Here is a 7,677-nt window from a genome sequence, read left to right as displayed (position 1 = left end):
AAAATTGGGTTATTTTCTTTTTACTGTTGAGTTTTGAGAGCTTTTTTAAAAGATTCTATTTATTTATTCATTTGTCAGAGAGAGAGTGAGAGAGAGGGAGCACAAGCAGGGGGGAGCAGCAGACTTAGGGAGAAGCCAGCTCCCCACTGAGCAAGGAGCCTGATATGGGGCTCGATCCTAGGACCCTGGGACCATCATGATCAGGGCCAAAGGCAGATGCCTAACTGACTGAATCACCCAGGTGTCCCATGAGACTTCTTTATATATTTTAGATATTAGGTCATAAAAGACATCTTATTTTTTTTTTAAGATTTCATTTATTTATTGGAGAGAGAGAGAGAGAATGAGTGGGGGTGGGGCTGGGGAGGAAGCAGAGGGAGAGGGAGAAGCAGACTCCCCACTGAGCAGGAAGTCCAATGTGGAGCTCCATCCCAGGACCCTGGGATCATGACCTGAGCTGAAGGCAGACACTTAATGAACTGAGCCACCTCGGTGCCCTTACATTTTTCTTTTAGAGTAAAATATCAACATTGGATTATGGGTAGCATAGTGTATGTACCAGTAAAATACATGACCACAACAGCCAAAGAAAGGGAGGAGGTAAATGAAAGTACACTGTGGTATGGTTCTTAGAACTATATATGAACTGACAGTGTTAATCCATGCCAAACCATAAGTTAAAATGCATATTATAATCATTTAAAAGACGCAGAAAGAGGAATCATTAAAAAAAAAGATATAACTAAATTAATAGAAGAAATAAGGTGATGGGGCACCTGGGTTGCTCAGTTGTTAAGTGTCTGCCTTCGGCTCAGGTCATGATCCCAACGTTCTGGGATCAAGCCTCACATCGGGCTCCCTGCTCCGTGGGAAGCCTGCTTTCTCTCTTCCACTCCCCCTGCTCGTGTTCCTGCTCTCACTGTCTCTCTCTCACTGTCAAATAGATCAATAAAATCTTTAAAAAAAAAAAAGAAAGAAAGAAAGTGGAATACCAAAAGATGGCGAGAAAGCAGGATTAATGGGGAAAAGTGCAGCTAAAAAAATAGAAAATGAATAAAAAGATAATACACTTAAACCCAACCATATTGATTATTATATTACAGTGGACTATGACCTTTACTATAAGAAGTTTTTAAAAAGACCCAACTATTAAGGTGTTTACAAGGGACACACTTAAGTATAAAATCATAATACGTTGAGTAAAATGACAGAAAATATTTATTATACTAGTACTCATCATTTTAATGACGAAAGGTGATATGGCTATATTAATGTCCGATACAGTAAACTTCGAAATAAGGAGTATTATCGGAGGTAAAAAGAGACATTGTATTATGTTACATGGGTCAGTTCATTAAAAAAAACGACCGATCCCAAACGTGAAAGTAACTGCTAACCGGGTTTTAAAGTACACGTGTCAAAAACTGACAAAACTAAATGGAGAACTAGACAAATCCACAGTCGTATTTTGAGATTCAACACTCCACTCTCAGTAACTGACAGTAAAGCAGACAAAGAGGAGGGCGAAGGATTCAGAAGAGTTGAGTATTATAAAAACTCAGTGTAGTAAAGACCACCACACACTGGATAGGTCAGATACACTTTTCACGTGAACATGGGGTTTTCATCAGAAAAGACCCATGTTGAACTATATGTTGAACCATAAGACAAGTCTAAAATTTAAGCTTTAAATCACACCGACTATTATATGACCACAATTAAATTGTTAGACATTGGGCCCTTGGGTGACTCAGTTGGCTAAGTATCCAGCTTTTGGCTTCGGCTCAGGTTATGACCTCAGGGTCCTGAGATTGAACCCCACATTGGCCCTGCTCCTGCTTGGCGGGGAGTCTGTTTGAGATTCTCTCTTTCCCTCTGCCCTTCCCTGCCACTTGCTCGCTCTATCAAATAAATACATCTTTAAAAAAATTGTTAGACATCAATAATAAAAAAGATATCTAGAAAATTCCCAAAGATTTTGAAATGAACTAACATGCCACTAAGTAACACATGGGTCAAAAAAATCATAAGAGATTAAAAATATGAAAAACAATGAAAAATACCACTTAAGAAAATATGTGTAATAAATATGAAATCCGTAGCCTTAGCCACTTATATGTTAGAACACAAGCCTTTTACATTTTAAAATGAGAGTGGGAATAAAATAGACTTCAATATGGAATTTCATTTCACAGTAACTTTGTTCAGACCATTTCTCTTTGTGAATTGGAAAATGTAAACCAATCAAACTAAATAAAAAGGCAAGTATAGAAGAGACCATCAGAGGGCACTATTCTTTAACTCCAGAGGAAAAAGCCTTTACTGTGAAAAACTGAAGACGTACTGGTTCTGCAGGAGACCTGAGACAGCACTGAGATTTGATGCCTTTATTTTGAGAATGAGACTGTTAAGGGTTGGGGGTGGAGGTGGGGAGTGGTGGAGCAAATGACTTCCCAACATCATAAAAATTGTAGGAATAGAGTCAGAACTAGAAACCAGTCTCCTGACTGTTACAGCACATCATGATTCTTTATGAAATCAGAGGCAGACCCAGACTTTCCTATGGGCTTATGTTCATGAGCTCTATTCCACTGGAATCTCCCGGCGATGAGATCTATGCCTGGAGTTGCTGCACCTGCTGTGGGTAAGGGGAGGCAAAGAGGGATGCAGACACCAGGACCTGGAGGCATTTGAGCGCCCAAAAAGTTGTGCTTGGAACTAGCGCCACCTCTTGGATGTTCTGGTGATGCAAACCCATATAATTCCTTATTATTTAAAGCCAATCGGTACAGGGATTTCCGCCACTTGCAAGCAAGAATCTTCAATATGACAAGCTCCTCTGCTTTACAAGAGAGCCAATGGAATTCAGGACATAGGGTTTTATTTTGGAAAGAGGAAAAAAAAAAGGTTCTAGGTAACTCACCAGGACTGTGTGTTGCAAGGTGATAACTAAGGATAGAAAAACAGATGAGGACATGCTCATGTTTCATTTTCCCCCAGAAATTTTAGTTCCTAAGTTATGGATACAATTATTTTCTTCTCTGCTGACTTATCCGTTGCATTCTTGGCAAGGTAAATTATTTCAAAGACCTTTAAGAAAATATGCTGGTAGCAGGGAGATGCCGGTTGTGTCATCTTTAATACAACGGTGTCCTCTGACTCTCTAGGGCTAAAGAGCAGGCAGTAAAAATACTATACAGTTGATGTATTTTGCCTTTATGTGCATCTCATTTCCATCCCACAGCAACTCTTCAATGTATTCTCAGGTGTCTTTTACAGACAAAATAGAGACAAAGAAGTTATAAACTGCCTAAAGTCCCCCCACTACTATGTATAAATATGAAGATATGAACTCAAGTCTATGCTCTTGCTTTATGCTATAAGTACTTGTATCCCCCTTTGAACCCAGTCCTGACAAATTTCCTAGGAACTTCAGCGCATAGTATTTTTGATTGAGGTGTTAGCTGTCAAACCGTTTTCATTAAGAGGGCATATGGTGAGGCAGGTTCTCTTCCACAGACCGCCTCAGTGTCCTGCTGTAACAATCAACAGTCTCTTCCTCCTCCCCACCATCTGCTCTGCAGCTGCCAAGCAGCAACCATGAGTGAATGCAACTCCATCCATGTTGGCCATGCTGGTGTCCAGACTGGTAATGCCTGCTGGTAGATCTATGGCCTGGAACATGGCATCCAGCCTGATTGGTCCGATGCCAAGTGACAGGATCACTGGGGGAGATGACATCTTCAACACCTTCTTCAGTGAGATGGCGCCAGCACGCATGTGTGCAGGGCAGTGTTTGTACACCTGGAACCCACAGTCATTGATGAAGTTCACACTGGCACCTTGTCCATGCTGAGAAGTTCATCACAGGCAAGGAAGATGCTGCTAATATGCCCAAGGAGATCACTGGCCTTGACTTGGACTGAATTCAGAAACTGGCTGACCAATGCACAGTCTTCAGGGCTTCTTGGTTTCCACAGCTTTGGAGGAGGAACTAGTTTTGGGCCCACCTCCCTGCTAATAGAGAGTCTCTCTGTCGATGACGACAAGAAGTCTGAGCTGGAGTTCTCCATTTACTCAGCCCCTGGTTTTTCACAGTGGTGGCTGAGCCCTACAATCCATCCTCATTACCCACACCACCTTGGAACAATCAGATTGTGCCTTCATGGTAGACAATGAGGCCATCTATGACATCTGTCACAGAAACCTCAATATCAAACACCTAACCTACACTAACCTTAACCACCTTATTAGCCAGATTGTGTCCTTGATCACTGCTTCCCTCAGATTTGATGGAGCCCTGAATGTTGATCTGACAGAATTCTAGACCAAGCTGGTGCCCTATCCCTGCATCCACTTCTCTCTGGCCACCTCTGCCCCTGTCATCTCTTCTGAGAAAGCCTACAATGAACAGCTTACTGCAGCAGAGATCACCAACACATGCTTTGAGCCAACCAACCAGATGGTGAAATGTGACCCTCACCATGGTAAATACGTGGCTTGCTATCTGTTGTACTGTGGCAACATGTTCCCAAAGATGTCAATGCTGCCATTGCCACCATCAAGACCAAGCATACCACCCTCTTGGTGGACTTGTGTCCCCCACTGGCTTCAAGGTGGGCATTAATTACCAGCTTCTCACTGCGGTACCGATGGAGACCTGGCCAAACAAAGTACTAAGACCTGGGCTCACCTGGGTCACAAATTTGACCTGATGTAGGCCAAGGGTGCTTTTGTTCACTGTTATGGAGTTGAGGGCATGGAGGAAGGAGAGTTTTCTGAGGTCCATGAGGACATGGCTGCCCTTGAGAAGGGTTGTGAGGACATTGGCGGATTCTGTTAAAGGAGAGGGTAAAGAAGGAGAGGAATAGTAGAGTTAGAAATGTCACAGGGGAGGACACCTGGATGTCTTAGTCAGTTAAGCATCAGCCTTTGGCTCAGGTCATGTTCCTGGCATCCAAGTCAGCTCCTTGCTCAGCAGGGAGCCTGCCTCTCCCTTTGCCCACTGTTCCCCCTGCTTCTGTGTGCATTCGCTCTCCAACAAATACATAAAATCTTAAAAAAAAAAAATTAAAACTTAAAAAAAAAGTCATAGAGGTGCTCTTTTTACCATGAAGCTTATTCTGTGTTAAACCTTGAAAGGTTGTGCTCCAATCAGTTAATTTGTATGTAGCAGCGTATACTCCCATATACAATTACTGACCTGTGCTCAGGGCGCCTGGGGGCTCAGTGGGTTAAGCTTCTGTCTTCGGCTCAGCTCATGATCTCAGGGTCCTGGCATTGAGCACTGCATATGACTCTCTGCTCACTGGGGAGCCTGCTTCCCCGCCCCCCTCTGCCTACTTGTGATCTCTGTGTGTCAAATAAATAAATAAAATCCTCAAAAAATAATAACAATTACCTGTGCTTGAAAACACAATGCTTTGTTACAGACCCAAGCTGTCCATTTCTCTGTTGGGTGTGAATAAGGTATTCCTTGTAGAAAGGGTGGTAAGGAGGAGGTGGGAGAGAGGGCACAGTGAGAGCATAATGGATTCAAAGGTATTAAAAAAATGCTAGTTTTTGCTCAGAAGTTCCTTCTCAATCATTGGTACCCACACCCCCCCCGCCCCCGTTTGAGGTATGACCTACATAAAATGTTTAAAGTAAGCTCATCTTAATTGTACAGCTTAGTCATTTTTGAACATATTTATAACCATGAATCATCTCCCAGATTAAGATGTAGAGTGAGTCTAGCACTGTAGAAGTTTCTTTTATGTCTTTCCAGCTGGGACTAGTCCATTCCCACCTAGAGGCAACCACTGGTGGGGTTGGGTAATTGTCGCTTAGTGCTGTCTGTTCTTGAACTTATAAATTGAATTGCATAGTACATATATATTTTTAAAATCTGGCTTCTCTACTCAACATGACATTTGTGAAATTCATTCATGTTGTAGCAGTTCTTTACAATCCTGGTGTTACAGTACATTGCTCTTCCTTTTTTAAATTGAAGTATAATGGACATGTAACATTTGTTTCATGTGTACTACATAATGATATATATATATATATATATATATATATATATATATATGGCAAAATGATTACCATAAGGAGTCTAGTTAACATCTGTCTCCATACCTAGTTACAAAAGTTTTTTTCTTATAATAAGAACTTTAAAGTTTATTCTCTTAGCAACTTTCGAACATGACATATAGTATTACCAACAGTAACTGTGCTATGTATTACATCTCCATGACCTGCTTATTTTATAACTGGAATTTTGTACCTTTTGACCTTATTCATCCATTTCTCCTCCTACAACTCACCCTGCACTTCCGGCAACCACTAATCTGTTCTCTGTATATGAGTTTGTGGGTATGTGTGTTTTAAGATTTCACTTATAAGTGAGATTATACTGTATTTTGTCTTTCTCGGTTTTACTTCAGTCACTATAATGCCCTCAAGGGCCATCCATGTTGTCACAAATGACAGTATTTCTTTCTTTTTTATGGCTGAATAGTATTCCTTCATGTATATGTACACCATACTTGGTTTATTCATTCATCCACTGATGGACACTGAGGTTGCTCTCCTGTCCTGGCTGTTGTAATAATGCTGCGGTGAACATGGTGGGGAAGGGGTGCAGATAAGTGTTCTAATTTTATTCAGCTCTACACCCATGGAATTTCTGGATTATACGGCAGTACTAGTTCTTATGTTTTGAAGAAGCTCCGTGTACCGTTTTCCATAGTGGCTACACAATTTACACTCCACCAACAGCTCATAAGCAGTCTCTTGTTTCCACATTCTCTCCAATGTTTACTTCTTGCCTTTTTGATCAGAGTCATTCTAACAGGTGTGAAATGCTATCTCACTGTGCGTTTCCCTGACAATGAGTGTTGTTGAATACCTTTTCATGTACCTGCTGTTCATTTGTATATTTCCTTTGGGAAAATGTCTATGCAGACCCTCTGCCCATTTTTAAACCAGACTGCTTTTATTCTATTGAGTTGTATGAGTTCTTCATAGAGTTTGGGTATTAACATTTTATCTGATAGAAGATTTGCAAATATTTTCTCTCATTCAGTAGGTTGCTTTTTCATGTTGTTGATGGTTACTCTCCTGTGCAAAAGGTTTTCAGCTTGACATAGTCCTCGTTGTTTATTTTTGCTTTTTCTGTCTTAGCTTTTGGTGTCGAGTCCAAAGAATCATTGCCAAGATTAATGTCAAGAATCTTACCACCTTTTTTTCTCAGAGTTTTATGGTTTCAAGTTTAACGTTCAAGGCTGTAAGTCATTTTTTAAATTGAAGTAGAGTTAACATACAAATGTTATGTTAGTTTCAAATGTACAGCAGAGTGATTTGATCACTCTCTCTGTTACGCTATGCTGACCTCAAACATAGCTACTGTCTCCACATGATGCTACTACAATATAACTGACTATATTCTCCAAACCTTATATCCCATGATTTATTCATTCTATAACTGGAAGACTGAGCCTCTTGCTTCCCTTCACCCATTTTACCCATCTCCCCATCCCTTCTTCTCTGGAAACTTTTAGTTCCTTCTTTGTATTTATGGTTCTGTTTCTGCTTGTTTGTTGGTTTGATTTTTTTGTTAGGCTCCACATATAAATGAAATTATATGGTATTTGTCTTTTTTTGCTTGATTTATTTCACTTAGAGTAATACCCT

At 40.7% G+C, this 7,677-nt stretch overlaps 1 pseudogene; it reads left to right on the top strand.

Moving 5' to 3' along the window:
* Window positions 1-2,336: 2,336 nt before the first annotated feature.
* Window positions 2,337-4,871, top strand: LOC132017959 (tubulin alpha-1B chain-like; annotated as a pseudogene).
* Window positions 4,872-7,677: the final 2,806 nt, after the last annotated feature.

This window comes from Mustela nigripes, chromosome 5 (genome assembly GCF_022355385.1).
Source record: "Mustela nigripes isolate SB6536 chromosome 5, MUSNIG.SB6536, whole genome shotgun sequence".
Lineage (NCBI taxonomy): Eukaryota > Metazoa > Chordata > Mammalia > Carnivora > Mustelidae > Mustela > Mustela nigripes.
The sequence above is the reverse complement of the archived record's forward strand: the minus strand, read 5'-3'. Positions and strand labels throughout refer to the sequence as shown.